The sequence below is a fragment of the Bos mutus genome, chromosome 3 (assembly GCF_027580195.1).
Source record: "Bos mutus isolate GX-2022 chromosome 3, NWIPB_WYAK_1.1, whole genome shotgun sequence".
NCBI classification, from domain to species: Eukaryota; Metazoa; Chordata; class Mammalia; order Artiodactyla; family Bovidae; genus Bos; species Bos mutus.
The window spans coordinates 23,319,377-23,340,287 of NC_091619.1; the positions used below are offsets into that span (position 1 = coordinate 23,319,377).

The 20,911-nt window shown below is 39.7% G+C and overlaps 1 long non-coding RNA gene across 2 annotated transcripts in view; it reads left to right on the top strand.

Moving 5' to 3' along the window:
- Positions 1 to 786: 786 nt before the first annotated feature.
- The window catches only part of LOC138985834 (uncharacterized), a 96,005-nt gene continuing 75,880 nt past the window's right edge, over positions 787 to 20,911 (top strand). Inside the window, exons 1-2 of one of the 2 annotated variants that reach the window (XR_011462796.1) lie at positions 787 to 1,028; positions 15,145 to 15,474. This is a non-coding gene — a long non-coding RNA (uncharacterized lncRNA). The remainder of the gene's footprint in view (positions 1,029 to 15,144; positions 15,475 to 20,911) is intronic. The other variant, XR_011462793.1, reaches the window with a different exon arrangement.

Below are 20,911 nucleotides of genomic sequence, written 5' to 3' on the forward strand. Positions count from 1 at the left end.
AGTTTGCCAGCAGGCTGTCTATGGACTTGAGCTACAACGTTAACTCTTCCAGGGTCTTCAGTCTGTTGGCTTACCTTGTATCTTTAGACTTGGCAGCTTCTACAATGATGGAAGCCAATTTCTTAAATCTCTTTGTCTTTCTTTCTATATCTCTTTGTCTCTACCTTTCTGCCTCCAACTTTTATCTCTTTCTCTCTCCCAACCCCCTCTCTCCACACACACACACACACACACACACACACACTAATGGTTCAACTTCTCTGGAGAAACTTGACTAAGACACCTTTTATCAGCCTCTAACTGTCTTCCTCCCTTCCACCTCTCCCCGAAAGACTTTCTGTGAGACTTTCAGGCAGCAGAGCAGGCTGACACATCTTTAGCATCTTCAGTTAAGAGGCTTTGTTGAATCACTCTTAAATGATTTAATTTAGGCTACTGCCTAACTTTTTCAGATCAGCCTTGAAGTACTCTGGGGCTCAGTAAAAGGCAGAAGGCAGAAGGCAGTGTGGGGAGCAACTGAGCAACCACCAGTTTAAGCAAGTCCCTGGATGAATGGAAAAGTATTAAGTCCTATTTCCAGGCTGTAAGAGTATTTGAGGCAGTTCAAATATCAGAGAGCAGCTGATGTGTAGAATTGGGAAATGAGAAATGGGTTAGATGTCAGGCTATAATGGGAACTTTGAAGGCTCTGAGAGGTGAAGCAGGCTGGAAAAAGTGTCAAGTCTAGGCCAAGAGCTGGCCTTGCCAGGTAAACTGGGAAGGCCTCAGTCTCTGGGTACACGAAGATAAGACTTTCTACTAGCAACGTGTTTATCTTATTTCTAGCCGTGGTTTTTAAACTGAATCATAACTAGGGCTACCACACTTTGGCAGCTGTGTGGACAGTTGATCTTAAGGGAAGAAGAACAAAGTTGGAAGACAGTTTAGGAGTTCCTACAATCCTCTGGACAGGGAGTCGTGGTGACTTGGAACCAACTTACAGTGTTTGAGATGGTGAGAGACGGAAGGAGTCAGGGAACGTTTGAAAGGTAAAGCAAGCAGACTTGCTGATGGATTAGAAATGGAATGTGAGGGGAAATCGTAACTAAGTATGACTCCTGGGTTCAGGGCCTGAGTGAGTAGATGATGCTATTTATTAAGATGGGGAACACTGGGAGAGAAACAGGTGTGCAGGAGAAACCAGAAATGCTATTTTGAACGTGCCATTTTGAAATACCTGTTAGAAATGAAAATATCAAACAGTAAATGTATATTTGTTTGAACACAGGAAAGCAGTTGAGGCTGGAGGTATGAAATGAGAAATCCTTAGTTTACAATGTCGCTCAGATTGGTGGGATTGGACATGATCACCTAAGGTTCTCAACACTGGCTGCACATTAAAATGCTCTGCAGACACCTGAAGGATTGTTGTTGTCCTGGGGCCCATACAGAGTCCAGAAATCAGAATCTCATATCTAAGGCACTAATTTCATTGTTTGTTCTTTGTTTAAGTTCTCCTTGTGATTCTAATGAACACCCATGGTTAGGGACAACTGAATAAGTGTAGAAAAGGAAGGCAGCAGGTTCAAATATGTTCAAAGAAGTGGGGGCAGCCTTATAAGAATTTGGGTAGAATTCTCAAGGTGAAAATTTGAAATTTGGTTTGTCATTATTCAAAGATATTAACAAAATCAGGTAATATTTAAGAAGCAGAAAATACTTTCTTCCCAGACTCTTCTGTGGATTCTTTTACCTCCACACTGTCTAATGCCTGTTCCTCCCACAGCTCTGCCCTCTACCTTCTTCTGTTCACACTCTACAGACAAGCCCTGGCATGGGCATCCACACTATATCAAATACGAAAGGCAAGCTAACGTTACCAAATCTAAACCTCCAGGCCAAATCTTTCCAATCACATATGCAAACTGCTACTAGATTTTTCTATCTGAATATCCTCCAGATCCTCATACTCAGTAGTCAAGACTGATCATAGAAGATGGTCTACATGAAATAGATAATCAATGAAAACCTACTATATAGCACAGAGGACTCTACTCAGTACTGTGTAATGACCTGAATGGGAATAGAATCTAAAAAAGAGGGGCTATATATATATATATATATATCATTCATTTTCCTGTACAGCAGGAATTAACGTGACATTGTAAATCAATCATATCCAATAAAAATTAATTTTAAAGGAAAGAAAAGAAGGAAGATAGTCTTCTCCCTGCCCAAACCTTTCCTCCTCTCCTATGGCTGTGGCATTCAGCTATCTACCTGAGACAAGTGGGAATCAAATGTGGGAATCAACCTAGATCCTTTCTTATCTGCTTAGCTAATCAACCAAAAAGTTATATTTATCCTTCTCTTAATTTTCTTTTTCTTTTCTTTTCTTGATATCTTCTTTTACATTTATTATGAATTTGCATATTAATTTATAAGCAAAAACCACATTTTATTTTTCTCTTTAAAAATGCTTCTTTATATAACTTGCCATGTTAGAAGTATGAACATTTACTCTATTGATTGGGATGAGCACTTAGAATATTATTTATTGCCTTCCTTTTTCCATTGTTTGTATATAAAACACTTTCTCTCTTTTCAATTCTCTCATTTCCATCCCTGAGTTCATATCATCATTATTTATCACTCTTACTCCAGCGCTGTCCCACTCTCCTCCATCCTTGACAAGCCTATACCTCAAAATAAAAATCTAATGCCTGAATCAAGTCTTCAGTCAATCCCTACTGCCTAAAAGACCACATCTACACTCCTTAATATCTTCCCCTTATTTAGCCTCTGACCACCTCCTTGTTTTAACCTGGTTTTTCGTCATTCCACCATCCTATCCAGATACAAAGTCTCAGTCTCAGATAGAGTGAGTTGCTTGTAGTCCTCCAGCGATGCCCTGTCTCTGGCATATCTCTTAAGGCTTATCTAGTAGTTTCCTCTGCCAGAATGGCCTCCTACCTTTCTGTCTCTAGCCAGCCTCTATTCAGGCTTCATGATCAGCTCCAATGTGAAAACTTCTGGAATCCCCCCAGGGCTGCTTCCTCCTAACTTTTCATGGTATATTTTATGGATCTCCATCAAATGCTTTATCATATATATTATTGTTTTATCTGTTCTTTTTTTCTTAAAGATGGTCTCCAAGTTGAATAAGTTTCCAGACACCATAAAACTTGACAGGGGCCATTTCTTTTTCATTTTCATACTTAAATAAGCTAGCATGGTGTCTTGTCCATATTAGATGCTTAATATGTATTTGTTGGGTTTTCAGTGAATTTGATTATTGAAAGAATCCAGCTTGATTTCTGCCTCCTGAGAAATCTGTGTGCAGGTCAAGAAGCAACAGTTAGAACTGCACATGGAACAATTAGACTGGTTCCAAATTGGGAAAGGAGTACATCAAGGCTGTATATTTCACTCTGCTTATTTAACTTATATGCAGAGTACATCATGCGAAATGCCAGGATAAATGAAGCACAAGCTAGAATTAAGATTGCCATGAGAAATATCAATAACCTCAGATACGCAGATGACACCACCCCTATGGCAGAAAGCAAAGAACTAAAGAGCCCCTTGATGAAAGTGAAAGAGGAAAGTGAAAAGGTTGGCTTAAAGCTCAACATTCAGAAAGCGAAGATCATGGCATCCGGTCCCATCACTTCATGGCAGATAGATGGGGAAACAGTGGAAACAGTGGCTGACTTTATTTTTCTGGGCTCCAAAATCACTGCAGATGGTTACTGCGGCCATGAAATTAAAAGACGCTTACTCCTTGGAAGAAAAGCTATCACCAACTTAGACAGCATATTAAAAAGTAGAGACATTACTTTGCCAACAAAGGTCCATCTAGTCAAAGCTATGGTTTTTCCAGTGGTCACGTATGGATGTGAGAGTTGGACTACAAAGAAAGCTGAGTGCCAAAGAATTGATGCTTTTGAACTGCGGTGTTGGAAAAGACTCTTGAGAGTCTCTTGGACTGCAAGGAGATGCAACCAGTCAATCCTAAAGGAAATCAGTTCTGAATATTCATTGGAAGGACTGATGCTGAAGCTGAAACTCCAATACTTTGGCCACCTAATGCAAAGAACTGACTCATTGGAAAAGACCCTAATGCTGGGAAAGATTAAAGACAGAAGGAGAAAGGGGACAACAGAGGATGAGATGGTTGGATGGCATCACCGACTCAATGGACATGAGTTTAAGTAAGCTCTGGGAGTTGGTGATGAACAGGGAAGCCTGGTGTGCTGCAGTCCTGGGGTCGCAAAGAGTTGGACACGACTGAGCAACTGAACTTAACTGAGAACTCAGTGTGGCCTAGTGAAAATAAGGGCTTTGGAACTAGAGAAATATGAATTTGAGTCAGGGCTCTGCCATTCCCTAGCTATGTGATCTTGAGGACTATTGTTAGCCTTAGCTTGTAAAATGAGGCTAACAATAGTACTTAACTCATAGAAATACTCCTGGCAATACTCTTGGCATTTGAGTTACATATTTAAGACTCAGTAAATTTACTTATATTGGAAAAGGATTAACCGAATAACTAAAATAGAAAATGTCTAGACTTGTAATATGGCTTTAATTATCATAATATAATACTTTTAATTAAAAATGAGAGTGCTTTTCCCCCCACCTTTGTAGACATTGTTTAGAAAGTACTGACATAGTAGGGCTGTGGCTTTCTTAGTGTTTATTACAGTTAATGCCAAGGCTAGAACTTTGCCTGCCATGAAAATTCGATAAATATTAACTTGTGATTATGGTAAACTTCGAAATTAATAGAAAAGGATGGGTGAAAACTCAATTCATAGTCTTTTTCCTAAAGCAGTCAAGCCATGTTCTCTGTCTCACATGGATGATTGCATTTAGTAGCAATTAGAATTTGTTCTGACATTAATTGAGTTTGTTTCACTTCTACCACAAATAATATTTCAGTGAAATATACGTTCAAAGAAATTGTTTTCCATAAACCTAACAGCTTTAATTACCTGATACATGCAGAACCGATGACTGACTACCTAAGACTCCAAAGACAAACTTCATGAGGACTTGAATAGAGCAGAGCTTCCAACCATTTCTAGTTATGAGTTGTAACACTTACATTATCCTTTTCTATGTGTGTCTTGATATGAATAGGAGTGAGAAGCGCTTGTGTAGATGGAGACCGCATTAATCATGAGTTAGTGGCTCGTTTTCACAGTTCTGCCTAGTCTGGTTTGGTCCCTTAGGGTACCTGCTCCCAAACTGTGTGTGAATGGTTCTCAATGGGAATCTGACTCTTTTAGCTTCTGAACTAGTCCTTTTTATCTGTATATGGTCAGCTTTGTCCCTTGAATTCCTGCTTTCATCTTCTTAAAATAGATCCATTCATTGCTACCAAACCAGCTTTTCTTGAATGCTGCCTCTTTAAGTACTAAGTTCTTGATACCCCCATCCCTAGCTAAATGTGCACATTTGTAATTTAGACATTCTTTACCTGTATTTGTCCTACAAGAAGTAACATAGGTCATAGCCAGTCCTCAAGGAAGAATCTAAGAAACTTTTCTTCTCACATCTTTCATCCATTTTTTGGTCATACCAGAAATCAGAGCAAGGAAGAATCTTATTTAAAAATTCACCCTGTGTGTATGATTTCCACACATTCCCCATCCAATAATATTCCACAAGCATATTTTGACATGTCATCATATTTTAGGGTCAGGCACTGTGCAAGAATCTTAGTATAAAAATGAATAATATCATGTTCCTACCCTAAGATTGTTTAAATTATTAAAGATACAGACATGTATATGTGTATACCCTGGCGTGCTGCAATTCATGGGGTCGCAAAGAGTTGGACACGACTGAGCGACTGAACTGAACTGAACTGAATACACACAAACACATACACACACATATCTATGGGCTTCCCAGGTGGCTCAGTGGTATACATATACACATATACATGTCTGTATCTTTAATAATTTAAACAATTCTTAGGGTAGGAACAGATATTATTCATTTTTATACTAAGATTCTTGCACAGTGCCTGACCCTAAAATATGATGACATTCAAAATATGCTTGTGGAATAAATTATTGGATGGGGAATGTGTGGAAATCATACACACAGGGTGAATTTTTAAATAAGATTCTTCCTTGCTCTGATTTCTGGTATGACCAAAAAATGGATGAAAGATGTGAGAAGAATCCACCCGCCAAGCAGGAGATGCAGGTTCCATCCTTGGGTCGGAAAGATCCCCTGGAGAAGGAAATGACAACCCACTCCAGTATTCTTGCCTGGGAAATCCCATAGACAGCAGAGTCTGGTGGACTATAGTCCATGGGGTCACAAAGAGTCAGACATAACTTAGTGACTAAAAATTATACATACATGCATACTGTTTCCTTCAAGGTCTTCATAAGATAAAGGTATATTTTTTAAAATGTCATCACTGCTGCCAATATTCATTTCACTCTCTAGTTGAGATATTTCCAGACAGGGCAAGGGAAAACAAGGGAAGAAGCCAGACCAGGCATACTTCTGGCTGGCATACCTGACTTATTGCTTTGATTAAAATGGGATAAATCACCTCTGATAAAATCACTGCATTAACCCTACTATCCCAACCAAAAGATGGTACTACTTCCCAAATCTTTGCTTGATATGTGTCTTCTTATCTTAGAAGATCTTAGTTGTTCGTATCATTTGACACGCATCCTGTCTCTCCCATCCCCAACTCTACCAAGCCTTAAGCTGATCTTGCTTTGTGTTGGTTGTGCTTCTATTGTGGCACTTACTACATAATATTATAGACATATAGTCATGGATCAGCAATTGGAGCAAGGTAGGAACTGCTTTTAGACTTGGTCCCAAGGGTAGGATTTGTCCCTTCTGTGCCTAAAACTTCCATGCATTCATTTATTAGAAGGATTAGATAAGTTATTCTTTCTGAATCAATCCAGTTTTAACTCACTTTCAAATGACATTTCCAACAAACCCTTCCAAGGCACAAGGAGTCCCATGGGTCTGCTTGGATTATTCACAACTTAAATGAGAAGATTGCAGGTCATGCTCTCAGCTTTGGGGGTTGGATCCAAACTAGGTACAGTGAGCTAGAATGAAATTACTGAAACGCTCCCTGTTCCTTTGTGACAAATGTCAGTTCCTCCTTTGAAAAAGAAAAGTTAACTGTCAAATGCTGTAGCAGCATGAACATTTTTACTTCAGAGGACTCTGGTGAAATGATACAAGCCCAAAAGGTGGAACTGATTTTAGACTCTATTACCATATCAAAGAAATTTTCTGCTTCTTGACAAACATCATACCAAAAATATTTTAGATTCATCAGCCAAGGGTTTAGGACACCCTAGTGTGTGGTGACTATGTTTTCATGGCCAGGTGTATCTTGAGAATTTATGGGTCAGAAAATTGGAAAGGATGCAAAAGAGAAAACTCTAATTTTAAGTGATGGACTCAAAATAATTTTCAGATTGATTTTCCATTCATAGTGTGCAGACTAGATTGACCGGAAGATCTGGTGACATAAATCAGCCTATGAGGTCTGACAAAAATGAAAGGATGCTGTTGCTCACACAGCAGTGTTCACAGGACTCCAGTTGGAGCCCACACAAAATCATTCCATCAGGCAAATTCGAGCTAAGTGAATATATGCAGTGTTCAATTCAGTTCAGTCGCTCAGTCGTGTCCAACCCTTTGCGACCCCATGAATTACAGCAGCACACCAGGCCTCCCTCTCCATCACCAACTCCCAGAGTTCACTCAAACTCACATCCATCGAGTCAGTGATGCCATCCAGCCGTCTCATCCTCTGTCGTCCCCTTCTCCTCCTGACCCCAATCCCTCCCAGCATCAGAGTCTTCTCTAATGAGTCAACTCTTTGCATGAGGTGGCCAAAGTACTGGAGTTTCAGCTTTAGCATCATTCCCTCCAAAGAAATCCCAGGGTTGATCTCCTTCAGAATGGACTGGTTGGATCTCCTTGCAGTCCAAGGGACTCTCAAGAGTCTTCTCCAACACCACAGTTCAAAAGCATCAATTCTTCGGTGCTCAGCTTTCTTCATAGTCCAACTCTATGCAGTGTTAATAGTTTATTTAACACTTGTTGGGATCCCATGAAGTTTTGTTCAGTGTGCTCAGAAGGCCTGTACGTGGAGGAACATAATTTGAGTTGACAGGCAAGAAAGCAGACAATTTGATGTGACAGCAAAGGTGCTAGAATGAGTTATGGAGTGATGCAGCAGGAGCACAGAGAGAAGGGACAACTAACTTCAGAGGCCCATGGGAAAGTTCTAAGGGTGAAAGGAAAAATTGTTTTCCAAGGCAGTTGAAGGAACCAGAAAAGGACTGGTGTAAATTTCTATTGCCTGTACCATAGAATGATGGCAGATACAGCCAGAGAGATTTTAAGTTAAACTGTAAAAAAGAGCTTCTATTCAACCATTTTTGATTTATGTTAACTTGGATTCTGAGAATGAAAGATCATATATGCCTTCTCTATAGAAAAGTTAAGCTTTATCCTATGGAAAATGCAGAGCAAACCAAAGCTTTTAAGTCAGAATGACATGCATGGAATTGTTTCATAGTAGGATAGCCCTGGAGGAGCTCTTAAGTAGGTACTACAGTAGGAAGAAGCTGATGCTGGGAAAGCCACTGAGGAGACTATACACACAGTCTAGGCACAGGTCCGACAGTCTAAACAAGGGCAGGAGAGAGACTGAGAGGGAGCTGATGGGGCTCAATAACTGTCCCTTCCTCTTGGCCAAGACTATATGGAATCTAGTCACAAAGAGACCAGGAAGGAAGTTAGTTCCTTGTAATGTAAAGCAATCCTGAATATTCATTGGGAGGACTGATGCTGAAGCTAAAACTCCAAAACTTTGGCCACCTGATGTGAAGAACTGACTCACTGGCAAAGACCCTGATGCTGGGAAAGATTGAAGGCAGAAGGAGAAAGGGGACGACAGAGGATGAGATGGTGGGATGGCATCACTGACTCAATGGACATGAGTTTGAGCAAGCTCTGAGAGTTGGTGATAGACAGGGAAGTGTGACGTGCTGCGCTCTATGGGGTTGCAAAGAGTTGGACGTGACTAAGCAACTGAACTGAACTGACTGGACATAAACCAGAGGTACTGGAGAAAAACGGAAAGCAGAGGTACTGGAGAGGCACTGGAGGAAAACTGGAGATTGAGAGGAGGAGAAAGCCAGGGCTGTCCCATTGTCTGTCTAGCCCTATAAGTGACTGGTTTTCTACTCTTGTTAAATGTTGAACGTCTCTGTTTTTCCTCTCAGCTCTTCCATTACCTACTGAAACCAATTAGCTAAATAATAGCCTCTCTGATAGATATACAACTGTAGCAGTGTCTATTTTCCTGACTGGAAATAGGAGAATTAACACAAGAGATAGAATCAATACAAAGGAGAATGTATAAGGATTAATGACCATGGATGTGGAGGTAAAGAAGGGAGTGGTAGTAAGGACAACTCTGACACTTTGAAGTCTTGAGGCTGAGTAAGAAAAATAATGCCAGTAAATACTCACTCTCTGGGAGTTAGAATGTGCCAGGAACCATTCTACACGCTTTACATATAATAACTCATTTAATCCTTACAACCACTCTATGGGGTAGAAACTTAATGTTATATAACTTTACAGATAAGAAAAACCAAAGTTAGGGAGTTTAAATCATTTATCCACAATCACAAATTAGTGAATAGCAGAGAGCTTAGTGGCCAAGAACGTAGGGAAAGGTTTGAGGAGAAGGACGAGACAGTGAGCTCATATCTGGACATGTGGTATACTTGCCGAACGTCCAAGTCTAGATGCTCTGTAGTTGGAAGTACAGCCTGTAATTTAAGAGACAGATTAAGCTGGGGATGTGCGTCATTGTTGTATAACTATATGTTGAAGCTAATATAATGTCAGGTAGAAAAAAAAAAACTGGGGAAAAAAAGGTTTAAAACTTTAGTAGTGGATGTTATTGAATAAATGAGGCAGATGAACTGGCCTGTTCTCTTGAATACAGTCTATGGACAAAATGACTGCCAGTAAGATGCCTCCCAAATTACCATGCTATGCTGCTATGATATAATCCCCGATTTTCCCTATTGTACCACTAACTTGTCACCACTTAATAAATTAGTATGGGAGTTTCTTGGCAGCACTGACTGTGTATATTTCAAACAGTCAATCGAACACCAAGTATCTACTGAGCTCTTAGTAAATAGTTAGCTATATATTAGGTTCTGTAGAGGATTTAAGAGAAACCCAAGATACTGTCTCCTCCCTGAAGGACTTTACACAAGCAGATTTGTCAAATATTCTGTACCTCTATCTTATGACTTCATTGGAAGCACTACGCACACTGAGAGGCTCAGTCAGTACTCAGAGAACAGGTTTTTAATGACAAGGGGGTGATTGGAAATTCTTTCACATTTGAAAAACTCTCAGTTTGATAATTTAGGGTGCTTTAAAGATGTCTAAAATTTCCCATACAGTTCTTATGGAACTTCTTTGTTGCAAAAGGGTGTAAGTCATAAGATGAGGTCATACATTCAAATTTTTTTGAGCATTCTCCACATTAACCCAATGGGATAAGTCCTAAGGATACAAAAAGGGGTAAAACTTCCCCCCTGAAAATGATGCAGAATAAAAGTAATGACTGTAAAACAGTGTATTAAGGGCCACAGTAGGACTGTTCGTTGGCTAGAACTGTTCATTGGCTGAGTTAGATTCAAAAAGGCATCTAACTCAGGCAGGGAGGGGATATTAGGTCATGCCTGCAGGAGAAGATGGAGCTGGAGTTAAGTCTCAGGAGACAAGTCAGAATTAACCAGAGAGGGATAAGGCATCCTGGACAAAAGTAAGTCTACTTGACAGCATGGAGGTGTCAGCTAGGGACATTCGGAGGTTGTAAACCAGAACAACTAGAATGAAAGGAGTGTGAGCAGATGCCACTTACTGTAAGTCTGAAAGGTTATAGTAAGATCGAAGCCGAAGGGCCATGTTAGTCATACGCAGGGGGTTTCATTACAGCCCCACAGGAGTGAGAGGAGCCACTGAGGGTTTTAATGAGGGGAATGAAATGATGACATTTACCTCTAAATGAAATCAAGTCAGTGATAGATGGGGAATGTATTTGCTGGTGGTTGCAAGGAGTGGGAAGGAGTGGAATGTGGGGCTGAGACAGCACTTGGGAGGCTATTGCAGAAACCCAGGCAAAAAATTATGAGGGTAACTAACGTCTTTCTCAAATCAGCCAAGAAGCCCATTCACAATGACCTTTGGTTCCGATGTGTAAACAGAAGGAATTTATTTTCCCTATCTTTCTTTTTTAATGATTATTATTTAATGTAGGTTATAACCCTTCCTGGAACAGTTCACTAAGACCCCCGGAAAGAGGCAGCCATTAAAATTAAGCTGAGTGAGATGGAAAGTGGGGCTGTAAAAACTCCACCGCAGCCACCTGGAAACAGAAAATGTTAGGTTTGTGAGTCCTGGCAGGCTTCATGGGAAGGAACCCTGTACTTTCAGTCAAAAAGGAGGACCAGGAGCTGGATTTTCTTTTGAGTTTTCAATTTTAAACTTAAAGCAAAATGAGTTACTAGGGTATAGACAGGGTCAACATCTGTCTTTTCTAATTCTAGGAATATAAACATTAAAACTCCTTTGTACTCACTAAAAGCAATGAATGGTAACAGAGTTGGAAAGAAATTGTCAAAGCCAATGGTATTAAAGTATGATTTTTGAAAAGATATAAACTCATAACTTCCAGACAAATATAAAATGAACATATGTCAAAGATTTTATTTAATTCATTAGTTAACAAGGGAACAGTAAGATCCTAAAATTGGTCTTATGCTTATTTAAGAATCTGAGTATATATAGGCAATTTAATAAGTTGATGGGTTAGATATAAAATGGTTAATGTCTAACAGGTCTATAAACCTTTTAGTCATGTATTCTACTAGTCAGTAATTATTTGCATCTCTACTGGGCAAAAGTTTTCATGGTTACCCTTGCTCCTGGAGAGTTGTAAAACAGACAATCAGTAGAAAGTCATACCCAGCACTTTCTTGTAATCAAAGGCCTTCCCAATTGTTAGATAATTTTTCTGACAAAAGAGCTTTTGGTGAGAATGCAACTTTATATCTAGCATGGAGGAAACTACCAAGGATAACAAATTCCGATTTGGACATAGCAATACCATGATAAGAACAGTAGAAAAAGGGGTTAAGCATATGAACTGACAAGTCAAAAAAGAAGAAATAAAAATGACCAATAGACATACTAAAAATGTTCACTCTCACAAGGGTGTTTAAGAAATGTTAGTTAAAACAATAAGCTTCCAGTGTCCCGCCCCCCGACCCCAAGCTAAGAAAAGCAAGCTTAGATGGGGATATCCAGTGCTAGCAATACTATAGGGAAATAAACACTGCCATAATCAGCATATGGCAGTATAAACCGAAAGCAGCTCTCTGGCTCCGACTCCAGTCCTTAGGGCTCCGCTGCACTGTGCTTCACATCCCTGCATGAATAGAACCCAGGGAAGCTCACCTCTTCCCTCGAACCTTCTGGTTGTGCCAGGGTCACGATTGCACTACTCCCAAGTCTAGTAAGGCAGAGAGGCCCCCAGAGCATCCACAGTTGGCTTCCAATAGAGAAAAAAATCTTCCATTTATATCACTTGTTGGCAGGGGGGTTGTGGGTGCTGTGAAGACGATCACAGAAGGGAGAAGATGTGCCATTCCTTGGAATCAGGAGGAATCAGGAGGATAGTGCTGTTGCCTGCTCCCCTCCCACCACATCTCTCTTTCTCTTACACACACACACACACACACACGCACATCACATTACCCTAACAAGGCTTCTTTATCTAAAAAAGAGATATGGTAAACTTATTCACAAGATCAGTTCAGTTTAGTCACTCAGTCATGTCCCACTCTTTGCGACCCCATGGGCTGCAGCACTCCAGGCTTTCCTGTGCATCACCAGCTCCCAGAGCTTGCTCAAACTCATGTCCATCAAGTCAGTGATGCCATCCAACCCTCTCATCCTCTGTCATCCCCTTCTCCTTCCACCTTCAGTCTTTCCCAGCATCAGAGTCTTTTCCAGTCAATCAATTCTTCACATCAGGTGGCCAAAGTATTAGAATTTCAGCTTCAGCATCAGTCCTTCCAATGAATACTCAGGACTGATTTCCTTCAGGATTGACTGGTTTGACCTCCTTGCAATTCAAGGGACTCTCAAGAGTCTTCAACACCACAGTTCAAAAGCAGCAATTCTTTGACGCTCAGCTTTCTTTATAGTCCAACTCTCACATCCATACATGACCACTGGAAAAACCATAGCTTTGGCTAGATGGACCTTTGTTAGCAAAGTAATGTCTCTGCTTTTTAATATGCTGCCTAGGTTGGTCATAGCTTTTTTTCCAAGAAGCAAGTGTCCTTTGATTTCATGGCTGCAGTCACCATCTGCAGTGATTTTGGAGCCCAAGAAAATAAAGTGTGTCAATTTTTCCATTGTTTCCCCATCTATTTGCCATGAAGTGATGGGGCTGGATGCAATGATCTTAATTTTCTGAATGTCGAGTTTTAAGCCAACTTTTTCACTCTCCTTTTTCACTTTCATCAAGGGGGTCTTTAGTTCTTTGCTTTCTGCCATAGGGGTGGTGTCATCTGCATATCTGAGGTTATTGATATTTCTCCCAGCAATCTCGATTCCAGCTTGTGCTTCATCCAGCCTGCATTTTGGCATTTTGCATGATGTACTTTACATATAAGTTAAATAAGCAGGGCGACAATATACAGCTTTTATATACTCCTATCCCAATTTCGAACTTGTCTGTTGTTTCATGTCCAGTTCTAACTGTTGCTTCTTGAGCTGCATACAGATTTCTCAGGAGGCAGGTCAGGTGGTGTGGTATTCCTGTCTTTTTAAGAATTTTCCACAATTTGTTGTGACACATAATCAAAGGCTTTGGAATAGTCAATAAAGCAGAAGTAGATGTTTTTCTGGAACTCTCTTGCTTTTTCAATGATCCAACGGATGTTGGGAATTTGATCTCTGGTTCCTCTGCCTCTTCTAAATCCACCTTGAACATCTGGAAGTTCATGATTCACGTATTGTTGAAGCCTGGCTTGGAGAATTTTGAGCATTACTTTGCTAGCCTGTGAAAGTGAAAGTGAAGTCACTCAGTCATGTCCAGCTCTTTGCAACCACATGGACTGTAGCCTACCAGGCTTCTCCATCTATGGGATTTTCCAGACAAGAGTACCGGCATGGGTTGCCCATTTCCTTCTCCAGGGGATCTTCCCAACTCAGGGATCGAACCCAGGTCTCCCACATTGCAGGCAGATGCTTATCCGCTAGCATGTGAGATGAGTGCAATTGTGCGGTAGTTTGAACATTCTTTGGCATTGTCTCGCTTTGGGATTGGAATGAAAACTGACCTTTTCCAGTCCTGGTGGCCACTGCTAGTCCTGTGGCCTTTTCTAGTCCTGTGGCCACATTCACATGATACTTCCTGATGTTTGGTGTTACTACTTGCAAAAGTATTTGCATTTCAAAAGAAAATTTCTATGTAATCTATATTTGGTCTATATGTATCCCAAGTCTGTGCTGATAGAATTCCAAAGCTTTCTTTGGATGGGAAGGAAAAAAAAAAATCAGACTGACAGAGGAAATAAATGCTTTGAAGGGGCCAAGCACATAAGTGATGTGTTTTCAGAAAATATGGGATAGAGTTGAGGAATGCAAACAACTGAAAACTTGTCTTTGGAATGCTTTACTCCTTAGTTTTGGCAGATAATAATGTTTATCTGACCAAATAGTGAAAGAAGTTTGTGTATCACAGGCAAATATAATCCCTTAAGCATAGCACTAGGGAGGAACTTACTGTTTTACATTATCATGTTCAGTAATGAGAATACCCAGTTGAGTAAGTCATGGTCCTTTGAACTCAAATGCTATGAAATCTAAAAGTGTCAGTTAATTTAAACAATAACAGTAAACATAACAAAGATAATACTTATTAAGTGCTTACTGTGTTCTGGATACTGTTCTAACTAATTTTCAAATATGAACTCATTCTTAGCTTGGACCAAATTGAAACAACATTTTAAACCATACATTATTACTATTCCTATTTTTCAGTAGAGAAAACTGAAATGAAGAAACCCTAAGTGACTTGCCCAAGGTCATCACACAACTGGCAAATGGCAACACATTCTATTAACAGAAATCTATTTTGAATTCTATCTATCTATCTGGGCTTCCCATGCGGCTCAGTAGTAAAGGATCCACCTGCCAAAGCAAGAAATGTAGGAGACATGGGTTCAATTCTTGGATCATGAAGATTCCCTGGAGTAGAAAATGGCAACCCACTCCAGTATTCTTGCATGGAAAATCCCATGGACAGAGGAACCTGGTGGGCTGCAGCCCATGGGGTCACAAAGAGTTGAACACGACTGAGCAACTGAGCAGGTATCTGTCTATCTTGTATCTGTATATCTATCCCTAGTCCATCAGGTAAAGGGAGGTGTTCCACACTGAGCAATGCAGGGGAATCTGCAGATGGCAGTGCTACAATAATGGTCCATAGACTCATAAATTCAGACAGAAACTTTTCTGCTTCACTCTGTCTTCTCACCGAGAGGCTTGGCACAAATATGTTGCCATTGCTGAGTTTATTTTTATCCTCCACATTTGCCTACAACTGCAGTCTGGGGGTGAGTACCTCTGGAGTGACAGTGCCCAAGGTTACCCTTTGTGAGAGGACTGCTGGGCTCACCTCTGCCTTCCCTCTGCACACCCTGGGCTCCGGGCATAACTGAAGAGCACAAACACCACCAGTCTTGCCGCCAGCCCCTCCCAGGCAACATCTGGGAAGTGGGATCCAGTGGTTGGTAAACCTCCCCGGAGCATCCCAGCAGATTCTCCACCAATAAATTGTGGTCCTCTGGCAAGTCAAATGACTGCCAGATCAGCTGGGAGTGGGAAGAGACAGATACGTTTAACCTTTCAGACTGAAAAAGGGGAAACTCTGATTCACGAGGAGTCAGGCTTCAGAAGAGCAGACCAGTTGTCTGGTTGATGCTTCCTGGTGTTTTGTAGTTGTCATTTGTTCTATTCCCAGAATTGTGAATCTCTTTAAACAACACACATATACAACCTAGTCATGTGGATTTCCACTGAGTCCAAAGTCCAGAACCTGGGACAATAATTTTTACAAGTTGATCACTGAGCAAGTCTTGAAACTTGTTTCTCTTGTGGCAAAAAGAAGAAGGAAAAAAAAAGGGGGGGGGGTTTAGGTGCAGCTTGCTACAATTTCTTCAAGAGAATAGCCATTTTAGCCTGTGAATATTTTAATTCTTAAAAGTTTTGACAATGAGGGTACAAGTGAAAGGAAGAGACAGAGAAAGAATGGTGATCAGTATAAAAGTGATTTCATTACTTTGATTACAGTTTCTATGAGGGTAGTGTTCTTTGGGCTTACCTACCAAGCAGTAAAGGAGATTAGAAATAATTAGGGCACCAGAGATTCTTGTGGAACAGGAAAAAGAAATTCTAATCTGGATACTGGAATAACTTAAAGAAAGAGATTTTAGACTCTTCATAGATCTTTAAAGAGAAAAAAGAAAATCATCCATCTTGATGATTTAGACATTCCTTAGCATGGAATTTTTTTCTCCAGATATACCCCCCAAGGTTTTTATTCTGCAATTCCAGGTCTCCTATTGCCTGTTTGCTTGTCTGTTTCTTTCCCTATAGGAAAGCTTCCTCTGTTCTAGCTTTTTTATTCTTATTTCCATATTGAAACTATTACTCTGCAAAGTTGAATAAACTCTTACTTCTACCAAAATATGCTTCCCTTTATTTATAATGCATAATTATCTCCTTGAAATTTCATTTTCTTGCATTTTCTGTGAACTCGCCTGTAGGAAGAAGCACTGGCTTTCTCTAAGCTTAATATCCTATATGCATGTGTCCTCAATCATGTTTGACTCTGCTCTGTGTGTGACCCCAGGCTCTGCTGTCTATGGGATTTTCCAGGAACAATACTGGAGTGTGATGCTTTTTCCTACTCCAGGAGATCTTCCTGACCCAGAAATAAAACATGTGTCTTCCGCATCTCCTGCATTGGCAGGCCGATTCTTTACTACTGTGCCACCTGAAAAGTCCTAGTATCCTATGAATTCACCTCAATTTAAAACGAAGTGACCATGATGACTCATTTTTTACATTCTTTATGTTCACACCTCCACTGAAATACTAGATCTTGTATTATGATAATATAAAGCTTTAAGCTACTTCCAACACTCAAGAAATGCAACTAGAGATGATGGTGAAGATTTTCAAGTAGTTTGTCAAAATCAATAAAAATCTAAGACTAACATCTCTTATCTATTAATATTAGCACTTAGCATCATTTCCAAAAATCAAAATTTTGCATTGAATGTTCTATTTTCTAGAGTTAGAGAGCAAAGACACTTGCTCCTTGGAAGAAAAGTTATGACAAACCTAGACAGCATATTAAAAGGCAAAGACATTACTTTGCCAGCAAAGATCCATCTAGTCAAAGCTATCAGTAGTCACGTATGGATGTGAGAGTTGGACTATAAAGAAAGCTGAGCACCAAAGAATTGATGCTTTTGAACTGTGGTGTTGGAGAAGACTCTTGAGAGTCCCATGGACTGCAAGGAGATCAAACCAGTCAATCCTAAAGGAAATCAATCCTGAATATTCATTGGAAGGACTGATGCTGAAGCTGAAACTCCAATACTTTGGCCACCCAATGCAAAAAACTGACTCATTTGAAAAGACCCTGATGCTGGGAAAGATTGAAGGTGGAAGAAGAAGGGGACGACAGAGGATGGTTGGATGGCATCACCTACTCGATGGACATAAGTTTGAGTAAACTCCGGGAGTTGGTGTTGGACAGGGAAGCCTGGACTGCCGCAGTCCATGGGGTTACAAAGAGTCAGACACAACTGAGTGACTGAACTGAGAGAGCAAAGTTCTGATTAATCAGATATACTGATGGAAAGAAATTGAATTGTACAGCATATGAATGACTGATCTTCAGAAAATTGCAATACAGCCAGATATTTTTAACACCAAAATTTTACTGAAATGTTTAATTTTTATTATTTGCTATGGCAAGGGTACTGTGGAATCCTATGGTATCTCAAGGTTATTAAAAATTTAGTTGTCATTCCTCTGGCTAATAGATAGAACATCATTGTCAGTCAGAGCACCAGAGTTCTAGACCTAAGTTGGTCAACTAACAGTATGATTGAGTGAGCCATGCTTCTTCTTGGCCTTCACCTCCTATAAAGTGGGATGATTATACTAGATGATCCCTTAGGTCCACTCTAGCTCTAACAGTCTGTGCCTGTGTTAGCACATACTGAGGGAAGTAATTATTTAACCTATATGCAACTGATGGAATGCCATATTACCTAAGTAACCCCAAAGATCATAACACATGTAATCTCTTAACATGTAAATAATTAACAATAATAGTGAAAAAATCTAGGTAGTTAAAACCGAAATGCTTTTGAAAATGCTTTGACTCAGAGAATGTGTCCACATAATATTCAGATTTCTGTTTGAAGAAAAAGTAAATTCTGTCCAACTTCTAGTATTTACATACACAATTGAAAATTAGATTTACTAGAATCCAAAGTAAACTGGATTGTTGAGTCATATTAATGAGAGATGCTGTTATGATTACCCCTGGAGAAGTAGGTCAGTAGATTCCCATTTGGACTACTTATGATGGTGAACAAAAGACTGAAGCACTTAAAACATGAAGAGAATCTTCAGGATCACCACACCCAGCCCTGACTTTAACAGATTTTGGTGACAGAAGTCTAGTTTTAATTCATTTTATTTAATGAACACACATGTAGAAAGCATCATTCCAGTGCTTTACAAATTCCAAATCATTTTTAGAGCAACCCTATAGATACATACTACCATTATCTTCATGGTACAGCTAAGAAAACTCAGGCATAGAAAGGCTAAGCAACTTGCCCAAGATCACACAGCTAGTAAGCAGGCAAAGCCAGAATTTGAATATAGTACTGGCTTTGTTTATGATCATGGATAATGTATGTTGATAGAGGGAAAATAAAGTCTGCAGTATTTTTCCAATATACTTCAAAGTTGCTGCTGCTAAGTCGCTTTAGTCATGTCCAACTCTGTGTGACCCCATAGACGGCAGCCCACTAGGCTCCTCTGTCCCTGGGATTCTCCAGGCGAGAAACTGGAGTGGGTTGCCATTTCCTTCTCCAATGCATGAAAGTGAAAAGTAAAAGTGAAGTGGCTCGGTCGTGTCCAACTCTTCGCAACCCTATGGACTGCAGCCTACCAGGCTCCCCCATCCCTGGGATTCTCCAGGCAAGAAACTGGAGTGGGTTGCCATTTCCTTCTCCAATGCATGAAAGTGAAAAGTAAAAGTGAAGTGGCTCGGTCATGTCCGACTCTTCGCAACCCTATGGACTGCAGCCTACCAGGCTCCTCCGTCCATGGGATTTTCCAGGCAAGAGTACTGGAGTGGGGTGCCATTGCCTTCTCCAACTTCAAAGTTAAGAGGTTATAAAAATATCTTAAGACCTCTGGTGGTCATGACCTTTTGTTCCATTGAGATATAGTTGATTTACAATATTAGTCTCAGGTGTACAACATAATGATTCAATTTTTTTAAGATAATACTCCATTTAAAGATACTATAAAATACAATTGTTTATAGTATCTTTGTTCCCTGTGCTGTACAATATATCCTTGTAGCTTATTTATTTTGTACAATTTGTACCTCCACTCATATCCCTATCTTGTCCTTTCTCACTTCCCTCTTCCCATTGATGTAGAGAAGTGATTCTCTATGTCACTGAGTCTGCTTCTATTGTGTTATATTCATTCTTCTGTTTTATTTTTTAGACTTCAAATATAAGTGATAACATACAGTATTTGCATTACTTATTTCACTAAACATAACATAATACCTTCCAGGTTCATCCATGTTGTTGCAAATGGCAAAATTTCATTCTTTTTTTTATGACTGAGTAGTATTGCATAGTATATATAACCATGTCTTCTTTATCCATCTGTTAATGGACACTTAGGTTGCTTTTATATCTTCACTATTGTAAATAATGCTACTATGAACATTGGGGTGCATGTATCTTTTCAAATTAGTGTTTTCATTTTCTCTGGATATATATCCAGGAGTGGAATTGCTGGATCATAGGTGGCTTTGTTTTCAGCTTTTTGAGGAAAGTTCTCTACAGTGGCTACATCAATTTACATTCTTACCAATAGGATAGAAGAATTCTCTTTTCTCCACATCCATGCTAACATTTGTTATTTGTGGTCTTTTTGATGATAGCCATTTTGACAGGTGTGAGGTGATATCTCCTTGTGATTCAGTCTGCATTTCTGTGATGATTAATGATGTTGAACATCTTTTCATGTGTCTGGTCGCCATCTGTATATCTTCTTTGGAAAAATGTCAGTTCAAGTTTTCTGTCCATTTTTTTAATCAAGTTGCTCTTTTTTTGGGGGGGATATTATATTGTATGAGCTGTTTACATGGTTGAGATATTAACCCCTCATTGGTCATATTATTTGCAGAAATATTTTCTCCCATTCAGTAGACTGTCTTTTCATTTTGTCTGTGGCTTCCTTTGCTGTGCAAAAGCTTTTAAGTCTAACTGTGTCCCATTTATTTATTTTTGCTTTTGTTTCCTTTGCCTTATGAGACAGATACAAAAAAATATTGCTATGATTTATGTCAGAGAGTATTCTGCCTGTGTTTTTCTTTTAGAATTTTTATGGTTTCTGCTCTTACATTTAGGTTTTTAATACATTTTAAGTTTATTTTTGTATATAGTGTGAGAAAATCTTTTAAGATCTT